At 38.1% G+C, this 19,247-nt stretch overlaps 2 long non-coding RNA genes across 2 annotated transcripts; both read left to right on the forward strand.

Annotated features, from left to right (window-relative positions):
- Window positions 1–11,033: 11,033 nt before the first annotated feature.
- LOC137730538 (uncharacterized) lies at window positions 11,034–12,404 on the forward strand. Its single transcript, XR_011068171.1, has 3 exons — window positions 11,034–11,195; window positions 11,297–11,370; window positions 12,214–12,404. It is a non-coding gene; the product is annotated as an uncharacterized lncRNA (long non-coding RNA).
- A 5,252-nt stretch (window positions 12,405–17,656) lies between these two features.
- Window positions 17,657–19,027, forward strand: LOC137730590 (uncharacterized). The gene is made up of 3 exons (XR_011068193.1): window positions 17,657–17,818; window positions 17,920–17,993; window positions 18,837–19,027. It is a non-coding gene; the product is annotated as an uncharacterized lncRNA (long non-coding RNA).
- The last annotated feature ends 220 nt before the right edge of the window (window positions 19,028–19,247 follow it).

A 19,247-nucleotide genomic window follows, 5' to 3' on the forward strand; every position in this document is an offset into this window, starting at 1 on the left:
GAAAAGTTTGATTTACTCTTGGTATATGCTTGGTTATGGTTATAATGTATGACTTCACATGCAATCATAAAAGAAAAAAAATTCGTTTTTGTAACATGCTTGAAGGAAGGAACTCAAACAAACGCTACAACCCTGAGAGACTTGAGCCTATAACGTTCTTTGGAGAGTATAATCTGTGATTTCTTGTTTTCTAAAGTCGTTGCATGATCTCATTATTCTTTGCTTGGTTACTACTTAGAAGGCGTTTCATCATATAGTTCCAAATGCTAGAACTCATGCCCATTTCATTCAAAGCATGTTATTGATTTGCATAACACATATTCAGGAAGAAGTTGTGTAGTGACCACCACCATAGCCAAATAGCCTTACTTCCCATACTTCGTATATGTTGTAAGTTTTAACCCCGTTGAGCCTTGTTTAGCCTTTATTCTTTGTTTACCCACATTTTCCTCACCTAGCCTAGTTTAGGACAATCCCCACCCTTGTTCTTAAAAGATAGTGAGCATGACTTAATTGAATTCCTTTTGAGTTACATTATGAAAGAAAATAAGTGTGGGGGAGAGAATGTTTAAGTGTTGATGTTTTGAGATTCAAAAGAAAAGAAAAAAAAAGAGAAAAGAAAGAAAGAAAGAAAAAAAAAAAGAGCTTGAAAAAAAAAAAAAATGAAAGAATAAGTGATTGAAGAAAGGTTCCAAAACACCAATTCTGGGCGTAAATTGTCTAAATTCTCCCTTTTTGTTCAAAAGTTGATTTTTCATTCAAAAGTGAATTCTAAGTTGATTCAAATGCTTTGCTCACTATTTCTTTAAAAACCTTTGTTTTCCATATCCCTTCTTTGTTATCCACATACCCCAAGCCCCGTTACAACCCTTGACTTCTATCTTGAGTGTTGTGTATTTCAATTTGTGGAGTTTGAACTTGGTATGAGCATATGGTATCACTGGTTCTCGCGTCTAAGTAGTAGCATTCCATTCATGAGATCATATCTAAACATGCTTATTAACTCCAGAAATTGCTTCCTTTGAAATACATATATGTGAGTGTTCGTTTTTATGATTACATCAATCTTCTCACATATAACTAGTTTAGGGTGTGTAGTCAGAAAATCTGTGTGAAAAACGAGAGCATATCTTGTAAGGAATTGAGCAAATTCTCTAAGGCATGTTACTACATTCAAAATATAGTTTTAAATGCTTAATTGTAAATTAGTATGTGGTGACTATGATTAAGAATGTACTTAAGTGTCAAGATGGCTAAAATCTGTGGGAATAATGATTTTTAACTTGTCTAGTGCATTGGAAATCCGTGAGACGATTGTTGGAAGGTGTAGGTTGTGTTTTGTTCGTTTTGTCTAGTTTCGTGTTCTTTTGTTTTGTTTTGCTCGAGGACTAGCAAAAGATAAGTGTGGGGGTATTTGATAGGAGCATATTCATGCGACTTAAATAGCTTGTTCTCGTGCATTTACGTTATGTTTCTTTAGTTATTTTAGTACTTTAAGCTATTTTCGTGTGTTTGTAGGTCCAAAGGGCTAAAGGAGCAAAAAGATGCATTTTGGAAACTTTTGGAGCACTTTTGGGCTAAGGACGGATAGCTTATGCTTGAAGCCAAAGTGTTGGACGAAATTGAAGACCTAATTGAAGACCAAAGTGTTGGAACCTTGTTCCCTTTAGTTTTAGGACATTTAAACCTTTCCTTTATCCTTAGCCGTGCATAACATTCCAACATTCCACACTCCCACTTATCACACACCACATATCACTTACCACTTATCATACACCACATATCACTTATCACATATCATTCACCACTTATCATATCATACACTCAATCACTTATCACATATCACTTATCACACACCACATATCACTCATCACATATCATAACCACTTATCATTCATCAACACATGCATTCACATGTTTTCACAACCTACTTCACCTACAACATCCACCTACTTCACCTACTTCACCTACAACATCCACCTACTTCACCTACTTCACCTACAACATCCACCTACTTCACCTACAACATCCACCTACTTCACCTACTTCACCTACAACATCCACCTACTTCACCTACAAATGACATAGCCATATGTTCCCTCCACTACTCCTATAAATACCCTTGCATTCATTCATTCATGGATATCTCATTTTTCATACACAACACACCACAAACACTTCCCCTTAGAATACAAAACCGTGAGTCCCCCTTCCACTTCTCCTCCATTGCTCCCCATTCCACCACTTCTCATCCATTTCCATAATCCCCCAAACCTCACCTTAGACCTTGTGCTACAACAACGAGGAAGAGAAGAGGACCTAAACGTTCATACAATTCAAGTTTGAGTTGTTGGAATGTTTAGGTGATTCTTTGATTTCAATGTTTCATTTTAATTCTCTTTGTGTTGTACGTATGAGGAATGGAAGAGAAGAGTGCCTAAACGTTCATACAATTCAAGTTTGAGTTGTTGGAATGTTTAGGCGTTTCTTTGATTTCAAAGATATGAGGAACTAAACCCCCTTTAGCTAGGGGGTGATTCGAAACTATGTTTATATTTGCAATATGAATTGATTAACTTTCGTTGGAATTTCATAAGTTGTGGATTCAATTTGTTTAACCGTTTGATTGATAACTTATTTATGAATGTTTATTAAGAATGCGCGCTTAATTTTCATGCATAAATATGACGCTAGAATATAAGTGAATTTCACCTAATCGTTATGAGCTTATATTCACAAGTAGTGGAGGTTGCTTCTAAACAATCGCGTTAAATGAATTCTTGGCATTAGTTTCATGCGTATTCCATAGTAACGAATGCCTCGTCAACACTTATAGTTTTCATGATGCTTAATGATCTTTGATTGTATCTTTATTGTGCTTTTCACGTAAAGGACTTTTGGAGAATGTGGTGAATTGCGTTGCGCTAACCCATCCAATTCATTAACTTAAGGAGAACTTGACGGTTAATTTAAGCGGACCTAATTAACCCGGGGTGTTGAGTTTCATAATTTATCGAAAGACCAACTGAGAATCAATCTTGTATGCAAGTGTAACATGTATGGAGATGAACCCCTTAGCTAGCATTCATCCATAAATTTCATATTTACATTCTGTCTAGTTTATTAACTTGTTTCGTTATTTCAATTTTCGTAAAACCTCAATCCCCCTTTTGCTTTAATGTTCATTTTAGTTAGAATTCAATTTAGTTTGTGTTTTTAAAGCATTTTGAGTTTTTGGTTTGTCTTAGTGTTTTAAACTTTAATTTTGTAATCTTTGAGTCTAGTTTAGTGTTTTAAACTGTGTTTTTAAGTTTTTGAGTCAAATCCAAGTGATTAACAATCCCTCCTAATCCCCGGTCCAGAACGATCCCTACTTATACTTATACTATAATTTGACGAAAAGAGGGTTTAATTTGTGTGCGTATAAATCTCGCACCACGCAACGCAATTCACTACGTTCTCCAAAAGTCCTTTACGTGAACAGCACAATAAAGATACAATCAAAGATCATTAAGCATTATGAAAACTATAAGTGTTGACGAGGCATTCGTTACTATGATGAGCATGAAACTCGTGCCAAGAATTCATTTAACGCGATTGTTTATAAGCAACCTCCACTACTTGTGAATATAAGTTCATAACGATTAGGTGAAACTCACTTATATTCTAGCGTCATATTCATGCATGAAAATTAAGCGTGCACTCTCAATAAACATACATAAATAAGTTATCAATCAAACGGTTAAACAAATTGAATCCACAACTTATGAAACGCAATTAGAAGTAATCAAATCAAAATGCAAGCATAAACATTTATTTCGAATCCCCCCCTAGCCAAGGGGGGTTTAGTTCCTCATGCTTACAAAACAAAGAGAATCAAAGAAACACCTAAACATTCCAACAACTCAAACTTGAATTGTATGAACGTTTAGGCCCTCTTCTCTTCCTCTTCGTTGTAGCATAAGGTCTAGGGATAGTTGGTTGGGGGGATGGAAGTGTGGAATGGAGTGGGGAGTGATGGAAATGGAAGATGGTTTTTGGATTGTAAGGGAGATACACGGCTAAGAGAGAAAGGGATGTGTTTGTGGTGTGTTGTGTATGAAATGAGATGTTCATGAATGAATGAATGCAAGGGTATTTATAGGAGTAGTGGAGGGAACATATGGCTATGTCATTTGTAGGTGAAGTAGGTGGATGTTGTAGGTGAAGTAGGTGGATGTTGTAGGTGAAGTAGGTGGATGTAGTAGGTGAAGTAGGTGGATGTTGTAGGTGAAGTAGGTGGATGTTGTAGGTGAAGTAGGTGGATGTTTAAATGGTTGAAATGTGTAGATGATTATGAGTGATAAGTGATAAGTGTATGATATGTTAAGTGATAAGTGAATGATTATGATAAGTGATGAATGATATGTGGTGAATGATAAGTGGTAGTGTTTAAGTATTTAAAATAGGGAACAAAGCCCTTCCTTGCATGGCAAGGAAGGGAGACACAAGGAAACACACGACAATGTCCTAAGGTTGCTAGGAATGTTGTTTTTGTGTTCTAAAATGCGTAGGAGTTTTCAATGATGCTCAAACATGAGGTCTTTTTAGGATTTAACTTTCCTACTTCAAGTCTTCAATTTCGTCCATCCTTTTGGCTCCAAGCATATGATATCCATTCCAATCTCTAATTTGCTCCAAAATGCTCCAAAAGGCATCCTTTTGCATACTTTGCCCTTAGAACCTGAAAACACACAAAAGAAGCATAAAGAACTAAAATAACTAAAGAAACATAACGTAAATGTACGAGAACAAGCCATTTAAGTCGCATAAATATGCTCCTATCACAACACTTATAATTTTCATAGAGCGTAATGATTCTTGCTTGTATCTCTATTATGCAATCATGTAGGGGACTTGTGGGGAATGTTTTGAATTGTTGTATGCGCTAACCCATCCAATTCAATAACGTTAGGAAGATTTGAAGGTTAATTAGTGCATCACGGTTAACTTGGGGTGTTGAGTTTCATGGTTTATTGAAATGCAATTGGAAATCATTTTATTATGCAAGTGTAACATATGTGAAGATGAACCCCTTAGCTAGCATTCATTCATTTCAATTCCATCCATATTTTCATCAAATTCATCTTTACAATCTGTTTTAATTACAATATGTGCATTTTATTTAATTTCGTCAAATCTAATTCCCCCTTTACTTTAATGTTTGATGCGAGATTTATACGCACACAAATTAAACCCTCTTTTATCAATTGTAGTGAAGAATGTAAGTAGGGATCGTTCTGGACCGGGGATTAGGAGGGATTGTTAATCACTTGGAAACTGACTCAAATATGTAAAAACAAGTTTAAAACACTATACTAGACTCAAAGAATGCAAAACTAAACTTTAAAACACCAAAACAAACCAAAAGACTCAAAACAGCACCAAAACACTCAAAACAGCCTTAAAAACACAATCTGGGCAGTTTTGAACACTAGACACAACTTTGGACGAAAATTGGTTTTACTTTGACCTAAGACACTTAAAAACACAAACTAAAGTGATTTCTAACTACTATGACTCAACAAAGTAAAGGGGGATTGATTTTGGACGAATTTAAAAACAAAACAAACTTTTTAAATTAGAACAGATTGTAAAACGAATTTGATGGAATTGAATGGATGGGAAGCTAGCTAAGGGGTTCATCTCCACACATGTTATACTTGCATATAAAACGATTTCCAATTGCTTTTCAATTACCCATGAATTCTCAACGCCCCAAGTTAATTAGGTTCGCTTAAATTAACCTTCAGATTTTCCTAACGTTATTGAATTGGATGATTGCATACGACAACCCAAAACATTCCCCACAAGTCCCCTACATGATTGCATAATAGAGATACAAGCAAGAATCATTAAGTTCTATGAAAACCATAAGCATTGACGAAGCACTTGTTACTATGATTGCATGAAACTTATGCCAAGAATTTACTTAACGCGATTGAGATCATCAACCTTTACTACTTGTGAATATAATTCCATAACGATTAGGTGAAATTTCCTTATATCCTAGCATCCAATTTATGCATGATAATTAAGCGTGCACTCTCAACCAACACACACAAATCAATGTAATTCACATAGATAAGTAAATTGAATTCACAACTTATGAAACGCAATTAGAAGTAATCAATTCATATAGCAAGTATGTTCATGGTTTCGAATCCCCCCCTAGCCAAGGGGGGTTTAGTTCCTCATACGCACAAAACAAAGAGAATTGAAATTAAACATTGAAATCAAAGGAAAAGAAACACCTAGAAATTCCAGCGACACGAACTTGAATTGCATGAACTTCTGAGCTTCCTTCTCCTCCTCCTTGGTGCGGCAAAGGTCTAGGGACAGGTTTAGGGCCTTAGGTGTATGGATGAATGGTTATGGAGGGATTTAGTAGTGTTTAGGGGAAGGGGATGGTGCGGCAAGGCTTAAAACTAAGGAGAAAGGTGTTTGGTGGCTGCGGCAAGGGTGTGGAGAGGGTTGGACGAATTTCTGGAATTAATGAATGTGTATGAGAGGTGGTGATCTGATCTAGGGGTTAATATGAGTATATATAGGCACTTAAAACCCTAGGGTAATCAGATATGGACTTGAATAACCCAAATCCACAAGGAAATAGGCTTAGAAATCAGAAATAGAAAGGGATAATGCTTCCTAGGTGCGGCAGGTAAGGAGATAAGGTGATAAGGCTTCTAGAATGCCTTGCAAGGCAAGGGAAATCAGCTTTCTAGAAGGATTTGGGGCGGCACTTAAAGGATAGGGCAGATTTAGGGCTTCTAGAAACCCTCCAATGGTAGGAAAACTCATGGCAAGGATGGATAAGGGTTCTAGAACAAGGATAAGGTTTCTAGAACAAGGATAAGGTGCCCTAAATGGATAAGGACTCCTCATTGCACATGGAAACTTTGCCTATTAGGATTAGGAAACCTTGTCTTTGTCATTCCTTCTTCATCTTGGACTCCTTTTCCTTCTTGGACTTGGAAAACTTCTTTGTTGCTTCACTTGAGACCATTTGGACTTTGCCTTTCCTACTTCAAGTAGGAAACCTTGTTTGAGTAGGCAACTTTGTTCTTCTAGGAATCCTAATTCAACTAGGAAACCCATTTTAACTAGGAATCCTAATTCAACTAGGAAACCATCTTCCATTAGGGACTTTCCTACTTCAACTAGGAACCCTTGCTCAAGTAGGAATCATCATCTTCAAGTCTTCAATTTCGTCCATCCTCTTGGCTCCAAGCATATGATGTCCATTCCAAGCTCTAATTTGCTCCAAAAGGCTCCAAAATGCATCCTTTTGCATACTTTGCCCTTAAAACCTGAAAACACATAGAACTAGCTTAAAAGACTACTTTACTAAGGAAAAACACTATAAATGCACAAAAACAAGCTAAACTAAGGTGCGTAAATATGCTCCTATCAATGTTCAAATTAGTTAGAAATCAATTTAGTTTGTGTTTATGAGTGTTTTGATTCATTTTATTTCCCAATTTCGTCCAAATTCACCAAAGTGCTCAAAACTGCCCAGAAAGTGATTTTAAGGCAGTTTTGAGTGTTTTGGGTGATGTTTGAGTCTTTTGGTTTGTTTTAGTGTTTCAAGCATTTAGTTTTACATTCTTTAAGTTAGTTTAGTGTTTTATATTGTGTTTTTACGTTCTTGAGTCAAGTTATTACTTAAATTCGTCCAACATTGGGTTTAAGGTCAGAAACTGCCTAGTTAGTGTTTTTAGGCAGTTTTGAGTCTTTTGAACTTGTTTTGAGTCCTTTGAGTCATTGTGAACGTTTTTAACTTTGTTTTTATGTTTTTGAGTCAAATCCAAGTGATTAACAATCCCTCCTAATCCCCGGTCCAGAACGATCCCTACTTGCACCTATACTACAAATGATAAAAAGAGGGTTAATTTGTGTGCGTATAAATCTCGCATCACCTCCTTTTTGGTGAGTAAGTACTTCAACGCTGCATGATCAGTGTAAATGATAACTTTAGTACCAAGTAAATAAGAACGAAATTTATCTAAAGCAAAAACAACAGCAAGAAGTTCTTTTTCCGTTGTGGAGTAGTTCAATTGGGCATCATTCAAGGTCCGGGATGCATAATAGATGACCTGTTGCTGCTTGTTCTTCCTTTGGCCTAAAACGGCTCCTAATGCATAATTCGAGGCATCGCACATGAGCTCAAAAGGAAGGCTCCAATCGGGTGGAATAATGATGGGGGCCGAAGTGAGCATTTCCTTGAGATGTTTGAAGGCCTTCTCACACTCCTCATCGAACTTGAATGGCACATCCTTTTGGAGAAGTCGGCAAAGGGGGTTGGAGATTTTTGAAAAGTCCTTGATGAATCGCCTATAGAATCCTGCATGTCCAAGAAAAGAACGAACCTTTCTAACCGAAGTAGGAGAGGGTAAGTAGCGTATGATGCGTAATGTATAAGCACACAAATTAAACCCTCTTTTGACAATTGTAGTATATGAATAAGTAGGGATCGTTCTAGACCGGGGATTAGGAGGGATTGCTAATCACTTGAAAACTGACTCAAAAACGTAAAACAAAAGTTAAAATACTAAACTAGACTCAAAGAATGCAAAACCAAACAATAAAACACTTAAAACAAACCAAAAGACTCAAAACAGCCCCAAAACACTCAAAACTGCCTTAAAAACACAATCTGGGCAGTTTTGTGCACTTACACTAATTTGGACGAATTTGGGTGATAAATTGAATCAAAACACTTAGAAACACAAACTAAGACACTTTCTAACTAAATTGGACACTAAAGTAAAGGGGGATTTAGTTTTTGACAAATTAAACAAAGTGCACAGATTGTAATTAAAACAGATTGTAAAGATGAATTTGATGAAAATATGGATGGAATGCTAGCTAGAAGGTTCTTCTCCACACATGTCACACTTGCATACAAGATGATTTTCAGTTGGTCTTTCGATGAATCATGAAACTCAACACCCCGGGTTAATTAGGTTCGCTTAAATTAACCTTCAAGTTCTCCTTAAGTTAATGAATTGGATGGGACAACGCATACACAATTCAAAACATTCTTGATAGGAGCATATTTATGCGACTTAAATGGCTTGTTCTCGTACATTTACGTTATGTTTCTTTAGTTATTTTAGTACTTTAAGCTATTTTCGTGTGTTTGTAGGTCCAAAGGGCTAAAGGAGCAAAAAGATGCATTTTGGAGACTTTTGGAGCACTTTTGGGCTAAGGACGGATAGCTTATGCTTGAAGCCAAAGTGTTGGACGAAATTGAAGACCTAATTGGAGCCAAAGTGTTGGAACCTTGTTCTCTTTAGTTTTAGGACATTTAAACATTTCCTAATCCCAATCATGCCATGCATAACACACATCCATTCTAACACATTGTCATTGCACATGCATTTCCTTCATTAGTTAACCCACATGCACTTATCACTTATCACTTATCATCACCACTTAACCACTTATCATATCATAACCACATATCATATCACTTATCACTTATCACTTAACATATCATCCACCTACTTCACCTACAACATCCACCTACTTCACCTACAACATCCACTTCACCTACAACATCCACCTACTTCACCTACAAATGACATAGCCATATGTTCCCTCCACTACTCCTATAAATACCCTTGCATTCATTCATTCATGGACATCTCATTTCATACACAACACATTACAAACACATTCTCCCTTCCCTAGCCGTGAGCTTCCCATCCATTCCCTTATAATCCAAACACCACTCCTCATCCATTTCCATAATCCCCCAAACCTCACCTTAGACCTTGTGCTACAACAACGAGGAAGATAAGAGGGCCTAAACGTTCATACAATTCAAGTGTGAGTTGTTGGAATGTTTAGGTGTTTCTTTGATTTCAAAGTTTAAATTTAATTCTCTTTGTTTTGTACGTATGAGGAATGGAAGAGAAGAGTGCCTAAACGTTCATACAATTCAAGTTTGAGTTGTTGGAATGTTTAGGTGTTTCTTTGATTTCAAAGTTATGAGGAACTAAACCCCCTTTAGCTAGGGGGTGATTCGAAACTATGTTTATATTTGCAATATGAATTGATTAACTTTCGTTGGAATTTCATAAGTTGTGGATTCAATTTGTTTAACCGTTTGATTGATAACTTATTTATGAATGTTTATTAAGAATGCGCGCTTAATTTTCATGCATGAATATTGTCACAACCCGTCCCAGAATTTTAATTCCGAGGACGTGAAGTTATGAAAATGCCCTTAAACGGGACTAAGGGGCGTAAAATATGTTGTAACTTGATGATTTGGGGATTGGGTAGGATCCCACCTCCCTCAAATCTCTCCCTCATTCCCGTGCCTTGTCTCTCTCTCTCCTCCCTCACAAATCTCTCATTCTCTGAGAGTTCTCTCTCTCTCCTTCGAACTCACACAGACCACCCACAAACCACCCCAAAACTATGCCAACGAAGGATCTAAGACCACCATCATACTCCTGAAGACCACACGAACACGATGGTACCAATTTCAGGTGAGTTTCACTTCGGAAAACATGGATTTCAATTTCACTGTGCGTGTGCACTGTTCATGCACACGTAAAACTTGATGTTTTCTGGGATTTTGAAGCTTGTAGGAAGCTTGGTGAGATCCTAAGGAAGCTCGGAGTGCTTCGTTTGAAGGATTTGGACGTCGGGATCACGAACTGTAAGTCCGGCCGAATTTTCGTATTTTTGGAAAAGTTTGATTCCGTTGTTTTTAGGTCCTAAAACTAGTCCAACGTGGTAGATTATGTTTAGGGCTTCATTTTGGTATAAATTACGTGAAAAATGGACATAGGAACACGGAGAATGACAAGTTCAAAATTTGGCCGGAGCTGTCGGGGCTTTTTCCGGCGAAACCACGGCGAGTTAGGGGTCGAGACAGGTATGGATGTGTTCGTCTCGTCAATACCTTCATTTTGATATATAGTACGTTGAAAATGGTTAAGAAATGAAGAAGTTATGACACTTTGAAATTTACCCAGAAATTCCGGCAAAACACTATTTCCGGCGAAACCAGTCCGGCGACGCGAGGAAGAAGACGCGCGCGTGGGCAGCGCGTGAACAGTGCGCGTGGGGGCGCGTGAGAGCTCCAAATTGAGTTCTGAAAATTGTCACGCGTTCGTGACGTCGTGTAGATCACCGTGGTATATTCATACACCCAAATTGAGTAACGTATGAGAAAGTTATGGACGAATGTTTGGTGTATGCGCGTTAAATAACGTCAATTTGGTTACTTTTTGTATAGGTGAAAATTATACAGAGGAAGAATGTAACCAATCTAGGGGAGGCTCAGGGACCTACGAGACGTCGATGTGATATGTGAGTGGGCAGTTATTTTTCAGTATATATATATATACGTATGCTTGACGTATTTCCCAGAAAACGTATTTTTAAAAGAAATACGAATTAAATATCCTGTCATATATGCATCATATTTTAATATGTGCATTACCATAATTATGCATACTGTTGCATGGTGCTGAGGAGGCCCAGGTAAGTGCCAGGTAAGAGGTATTCATGTTTGTATGCAATATTAGTAGTTGAGATGTTTAGAGAGCTCATAATCTGCACCCCGGTGTTAGTGCTCCCGCCCAGGGCCAGGGCACAGTCCTTCACGTGATGTTCACCAGCACCACACGCTCGCCTTGGATCCAAGTTAGGTGCAAGCCTTGTCGTACAGACCACATTAGGTGGTTCCGACTCGTAGGTGACCCGCGATTCTTCGCACAGTCTTCACGTGATCGTAGCACTAGAGCGTATATATTACACCCAGTCTTGTCGTACAGACCACGTTAGGTGGTTCCGACTCGTGTGCAGATTCAGATATTGAGTTGAGATTGGAGCTCTATCTGCAGCCGTACAGGTCACGTTAGGTGACTCCCGGCTGCCAGATTATATGTTATTGATGTGAATTACGCTTGAGCACTTACATTTGATTATGAGTTTCCGTTGTGGCATATTCTCGAGCATGAATGGCATATTTATGAGCATGAATGATATATCTTTGAGCATGACTGGCATATCTATACATACGTATATATGTTATTTTCTGGGAAACTATACTTGTTTTACAGCGAGGGGTTAGTATATGCAAAAGAGAAAAGAAGGTTTTGAATACGTTCGTTTTGCTGACCCACTCAATTTTGTTTTGCGCCCCTCCAGGTTCAAGAATTGAAAAGGTGTGGTGACTACGAGGAAATTCAACGGTGTTCTGACAGAATGGCCAAAAATTAGGACTCACCTTTGGGTGTTTCATCTTAGAAATTGTATCTTTAAAGCTTCCGTACTGTGCAAATGGTTACGTCACTCTCACGTGACGGCCAGCATGCCCTCCTTCGGGACGGGGTGTGTCAAGTTGGTATCAGAGCCTAAGTTTCAATCTTGGACATCTTGAGAAGTTCTAGTGAATTCTGTCAGAACTACACCGCCTCGTAGCAAACCACGTAGTTAGAGGAACTTAGTCTCCCTGATTTAGCTGTTGGGGGAAATTATTATTTTGGTGATTCAGTATATTATCAAAAAGGGACATTTTAAGATGGGTTATGAGTTGAATTTGAATCACCTTATGAAATGATGAACCTGAGGGAGCAAAGTGATGGATTAACCAATTGGAAAAGATGTTTTAGATTATGCAAGTCAAAGGAATCTTCCTTTTGACAGAAGGGTTGAGACGACTAACTGGTTTGAGTTATGAACTTGTATCCTGGTGGAAACAAGAGTATAATTCGTTGTCACCGGAGGAAACAGCCGATTGAGAATTGTTTAAGGACTTGTTTAAAGAAAAGAATTATTTCCTTCGGCATCTTATGATGGTAGAAAGCAAGAATTTGCAAATGTGAGACAAGGAAAGCTGATGATCAATGAGTATTATAGAAAGTTCTCAGACTTGCCTCGTCCCATTCGAATATTGCTGCTATTTTGATTAAAGTGTTATATTGTTTTAGGCTGGGTGGCATAAGGCAGTGGTATTTTGGGTGACCACTATCCATTGTAATTCTTACCAGGAGTATACAAGATGTTGTTGAGCCTTGAGGACTCTGAGAACATGTTCAGCGAGAGTAAAGAAGAATGATAAAAGAATGGGAATCAAAAGATGACGATAAAGTTAATGATTCGTCATATCAAGAATATAGAAAGATTCGGAACTTCAAAAGAAGTGAAGCTAATTCTAGTTCTTTTGGCAAAGGTTTTAATGCCATTGATCAGAGGTGAAGTGATAGATGTATTGGTAATCTCAGATCTCAAAGACAAGGTGATTTTGGTAAAGGAAATGTACCTTTGTGCTGTAGGTACAATAATGGACACCTTTGAGAATGTAGGCAAGAAAGCATTGGACGCTTTACAAGTGGATAGATGGGACATAGAACTGCAAATTATGTCCAAAGCCAACAGAAGCCCTAGCAGTCTTCTTTGCCACAACTGGCGCCGATCCAGCAAGTTCCTGGATATATTAATTATGGTCAGTTAGGCCGTGGTGTACACGAGCGAAGTATTTACACTAATAGAGGTTGTGGGAGACAACAACAAGCCCAGGGATGTGTTAACCACACATCACTGCAAGATACTCAGAATTATTCGGATTTGATTAGGAGTACGATAATTATTCTTAATGACTTAGCTAAAGTCTATTTGTTGTTAATGTAGAAATTTTATGTTATCATTGTTATTGCCTTGAAAGTAGTAAATAAACGCGGTTGAGACGTGTGTATGTATTTCCTAATGAGTGGCAAAATAGTAATATTACACCCTCGAGAGTTGTTGCTTACTTATCGAGACAACGATGATTTATCAGTATTGCGGGCTGCAGACCGTAATATTAATAATTTATTCGTGGATTCGTTAAGCAAGTAAATCGATAGGTTATCCTATGTTAGTATCGTACTTATTCAGAGTGCTCAGTATTAGTAGAGTATTGTTGCTAGCTACTTTTGTTCTATTAGATTGTAGATTTCGATGTTATTATAGAGCATTCTATTATGATACTTGGCATGACATACATTCATATTGTCTAGCATTTTTTTGAGATATATTACGTATATGAGTATATACTTTATTTCCGGGAAACCAATTATTTTTCCATCGGTCTGGATGACTAGAGATTACTTTTGTAAGTATGCAAAGTGAAGTGAGGCAGACCGTTAATTATGCTGTGAGAGCAAAGAGATTATTATCAAAAGGCTGCCAAGGATACTTATCTCATGTGGTGCTAAAAGATGTCACTTCTAGTAGTGTGGAAGAAGTGGGAGTAGTCAAACATTTACCTGACGTTTTCCCTGAGAATTTACCTGGATTGCCGCCAGTCAAAGATGTAAAGTTCACTATTGATTTATCTCCAGGTACAAACCTTATATTATAGAATGTTGCCTTTTGAACTAAGAGAATTGGAAATTGGTTGATAAAGGTTTTATTCAACCTAGTACATTACTTTGGGGGAACCCCAGTTTATTGGTGAGAAAGAAAATGAACGTTAAGGCTGTGCTTTGATTATAAGCAGTTGAATCGAGTAACAAGTGAAAACCGTTATCCGTTACCTCACATTGATGGTTGTTTGATCAGCTTTGAGGTGGTTGTATATTTTCTAAGATTGACTTGAGGTCTGGATATTATTAGTTGAAGATTATCGGTGAGGATGCCCTTATGATAACTTTCAGGACTCGTTAAGGTCATTTCAAGTTTTGGTGATGCCATTCGGAGTGACGAATGCATCTACTACTTTATGAATTTGATGAATGAAGTATTCCAATGATATCTAGACCGATTTGTTGTTGTTGCTATTGAAAAGATTGATAAGACTAGAGCAAAGTATGCTAAACATCTTAAATCGATATTGCAAAGATCGAGGGAATGTCGATTGTATGCTAAGTTTAGCAAATGCCAATGTTGGATGAATCAAGTAGCATTTTTGAGATATATTATATCTGCTTCAGGTATTCAAGTGAATTCATAAAAGGTAGCAGAAATTGAGAATTTAGAACAACCACGAATCGTGATTGGGATTTGGAGTTATCCTAGCTTAACAAGCTATCATGGACGGTTCGTGAAAGATTTTTCAGTCATTGCTTTGTCATTGACGAGATTGTTGAGAAAAGAGGTTATGTATGAGTGGGAAGGAAATTGTGAGCAAAGGATTCAACAACTGAAGTATTTCCTCACTCATGCACGTATTTTAGTATTCCCAGAAGATAGTGGTAATCATAAATTTTTAGTGATATTTCTTGAATGGTATTGGATGCATGTTGATGCAAATGTTAGGGTGATTGCATACGTTTCACGACAAAAGGAACCTCATGAAATGAATTACCCTAATGGTGATTTGGAAGTCATGATTACCATTCTTGCTGTGAAGTTATGAAGACATTATATTTGGTAAGAATGCAAGATTTTTACGAATCCAAAAAAGTCTCCAATATCCATTACTTGGAAGGATTTTGATATGAGGCAGCGAAGGTGGATTGAATTGTTTAATGAACATGATTGTACGACCAGGGTGATCATAAAATTGTTCTAGCTGATGCACTTGGTGAAAAGACGGTGGTAAGAGTTAATGTCTGGCACGCTTGCCAAGATTGTCTTCTTGTGGATTGGAAATCAACTGAAGTAAAGTTGAGAATGGAAGTTTGAGAAGAAGTTGTAATTGCTAATTTTCAAGTTAAGTCTTTTTAGTAAGGTCGTACTCAAGACTCAAATGGTTAACAAAGAAAATTAAGAATTAACCAAGGTAAAGAAAGAAGGGAAAAAGAAAGATTGCTGAGTTCGAGAATAGGATGGTTATGATTGAACTTGAAGTGTTAGTTGATCAATGTACCAAGTTAGTACATTTACTCCAGTGTTGAGTAACAACCACAGTGCAACAGTACTTATATGTTTTATGGAGAAGAGATTTGGGTTACGGAACTGCTGAGTTTTTTTTAAGTATGTTGGTTGCGCAGTTTCCGATGTAACGCCATAAGGACCATGAAATGTGTCGATTTTTGGCTGATTTGTGGAAGAAATGCTTCTGGATAGAGAAGATTCGATCACGAAAGAGTTTTGGTAGGCCCTGAAACTATGGATGAGTCTTCTCAAAGTATTCAGGTGATTAAGTTTAACCTGAGAGTAGCCAGGAATGGCAAAAGAGATTAATAGTTGAACATGTCACTAATCGAGTGTTTAACGTAGACGATCTTATAATTTTGAAGTTTTTACTTTAGAAAAGTAAGATTCGGCTGGGAAAGGAAAGCAAATTAAGTCCTAAGTACATCGGACTTTATGTGATCATCGAAGAGTAAGTGAAGTTGCTTGAATTACTTCCAGAGTTATTGTAAGAGCATGATGTGTTTCATGATTCAACATTTTTAGAAATTTCATCACGAAAAGAAATAGTGAGATTTGGAAAGGAGACAAAATAAGTCTTAAACACATCAGACCGTTTTTGACCACTAAAGGAATCGATGAAGTTGCATACAAGTGGTGATGTCTTCAAAATTGGCTAAGGTGCATAATGTATTATATTTCGATGTGTTGTCACTAGGTGGCAGATTCGTCACATGGAGTTCCGGTGCAACTGTTGAGAATTAATCCGGATTAAACTGGTTGAGGAACCAAGGACGACTTTGGATTGGAAAAAGAATGTATTGAGAATTAAGACAGTGTAATTGGTAAAGAATTGGTGAAGAAAGCATTCAGTGGAAGAAATTACGTGGGAGAAGGAGAATCGGATGAGAGAGATTTATCCGAAGCTATTGTACGAGTTTAGATGATTAGTTGGTTGTTGGAATTTCGGGGACGAAATTCTATAAGGAGGGAAGGTTGTCACAACCCGTCCCAGAATTTTAATTCCGAGGACGTGAAGTTATGAAAATGCCCTTAAACGGGACTAAGGGGCGTAAAATATGTTGTAACTTGATGATTTGGGGATTGGGTAGGATCCCACCTCCCTCAAATCTCTCCCTCATTCCCGTGCCTTGTCTCTCTCTCTCCTCCCTCACAAATCTCTCATTCTCTGAGAGTTCTCTCTCTCTCCTTCGAACTCACACAGACCACCCACAAACCACCCCAAAACTATGCCAACGAAGGATCTAAGACCACCATCATACTCCTGAAGACCACACGAACACGATGGTACCAATTTCAGGTGAGTTTCACTTCGGAAAACATGGATTTCAATTTCACTGTGCGTGTGCACTGTTCATGCACACGTAAAACTTGATGTTTTCTGGGATTTTGAAGCTTGTAGGAAGCTTGGTGAGATCCTAAGGAAGCTCGGAGTGCTTCGTTTGAAGGATTTGGACGTCGGGATCACGAACTGTAAGTCCGGCCGAATTTTCGTATTTTTGGAAAAGTTTGATTCCGTTGTTTTTAGGTCCTAAAACTAGTCCAACGTGGTAGATTATGTTTAGGGCTTCATTTTGGTATAAATTACGTGAAAAATGGACATAGGAACACGGAGAATGACAAGTTCAAAATTTGGCCGGAGCTGTCGGGGCTTTTTCCGGCGAAACCACGGCGAGTTAGGGGTCGAGACAGGTATGGATGTGTTCGTCTCGTCAATACCTTCATTTTGATATATAGTACGTTGAAAATGGTTAAGAAATGAAGAAGTTATGACACTTTGAAATTTACCCAGAAATTCCGGCAAAACACTATTTCCGGCGAAACCAGTCCGGCGACGCGAGGAAGAAGACGCGCGCGTGGGCAGCGCGTGAACAGTGCGCGTGGGGGCGCGTGAGAGCTCCAAATTGAGTTCTGAAAATTGTCACGCGTTCGTGACGTCGTGTAGATCACCGTGGTATATTCATACACCCAAATTGAGTAACGTATGAGAAAGTTATGGACGAATGTTTGGTGTATGCGCGTTAAATAACGTCAATTTGGTTACTTTTTGTATAGGTGAAAATTATACAGAGGAAGAATGTAACCAATCTAGGGGAGGCTCAGGGACCTACGAGACGTCGATGTGATATGTGAGTGGGCAGTTATTTTTCAGTATATATATATATACGTATGCTTGACGTATTTCCCAGAAAACGTATTTTTAAAAGAAATACGAATTAAATATCCTGTCATATATGCATCATATTTTAATATGTGCATTACCATAATTATGCATACTGTTGCATGGTGCTGAGGAGGCCCAGGTAAGTGCCAGGTAAGAGGTATTCATGTTTGTATGCAATATTAGTAGTTGAGATGTTTAGAGAGCTCATAATCTGCACCCCGGTGTTAGTGCTCCCGCCCAGGGCCAGGGCACAGTCCTTCACGTGATGTTCACCAGCACCACACGCTCGCCTTGGATCCAAGTTAGGTGCAAGCCTTGTCGTACAGACCACATTAGGTGGTTCCGACTCGTAGGTGACCCGCGATTCTTCGCACAGTCTTCACGTGATCGTAGCACTAGAGCGTATATATTACACCCAGTCTTGTCGTACAGACCACGTTAGGTGGTTCCGACTCGTGTGCAGATTCAGATATTGAGTTGAGATTGGAGCTCTATCTGCAGCCGTACAGGTCACGTTAGGTGACTCCCGGCTGCCAGATTATATGTTATTGATGTGAATTACGCTTGAGCACTTACATTTGATTATGAGTTTCCGTTGTGGCATATTCTCGAGCATGAATGGCATATTTATGAGCATGAATGATATATCTTTGAGCATGACTGGCATATCTATACATACGTATATATGTTATTTTCTGGGAAACTATACTTGTTTTACAGCGAGGGGTTAGTATATGCAAAAGAGAAAAGAAGGTTTTGAATACGTTCGTTTTGCTGACCCACTCAATTTTGTTTTGCGCCCCTCCAGGTTCAAGAATTGAAAAGGTGTGGTGACTACGAGGAAATTCAACGGTGTTCTGACAGAATGGCCAAAAATTAGGACTCACCTTTGGGTGTTTCATCTTAGAAATTGTATCTTTAAAGCTTCCGTACTGTGCAAATGGTTACGTCACTCTCACGTGACGGCCAGCATGCCCTCCTTCGGGACGGGGTGTGTCAAATATGACACTAGAATATAAGTGAATTTCACCTAATCGTTATGAACTTATATTCACAAGTAGTGGAGGTTGCTTATAAACAATCGCGTTAAATGAATTCTTGGCACGAGTTTCATGCTCATCATAGTAACGAATGCCTCGTCAACACTTATAGTTTTCATAATGCTTAATGATCTTTGATTGTATCTTTATTGTGCTTTTCACGTAAAGGACTTTTGGAG

The sequence above is a fragment of the Pyrus communis genome, chromosome 4 (genome assembly GCF_963583255.1).
Source record: "Pyrus communis chromosome 4, drPyrComm1.1, whole genome shotgun sequence".
Lineage (NCBI taxonomy): Eukaryota > Viridiplantae > Streptophyta > Magnoliopsida > Rosales > Rosaceae > Pyrus > Pyrus communis.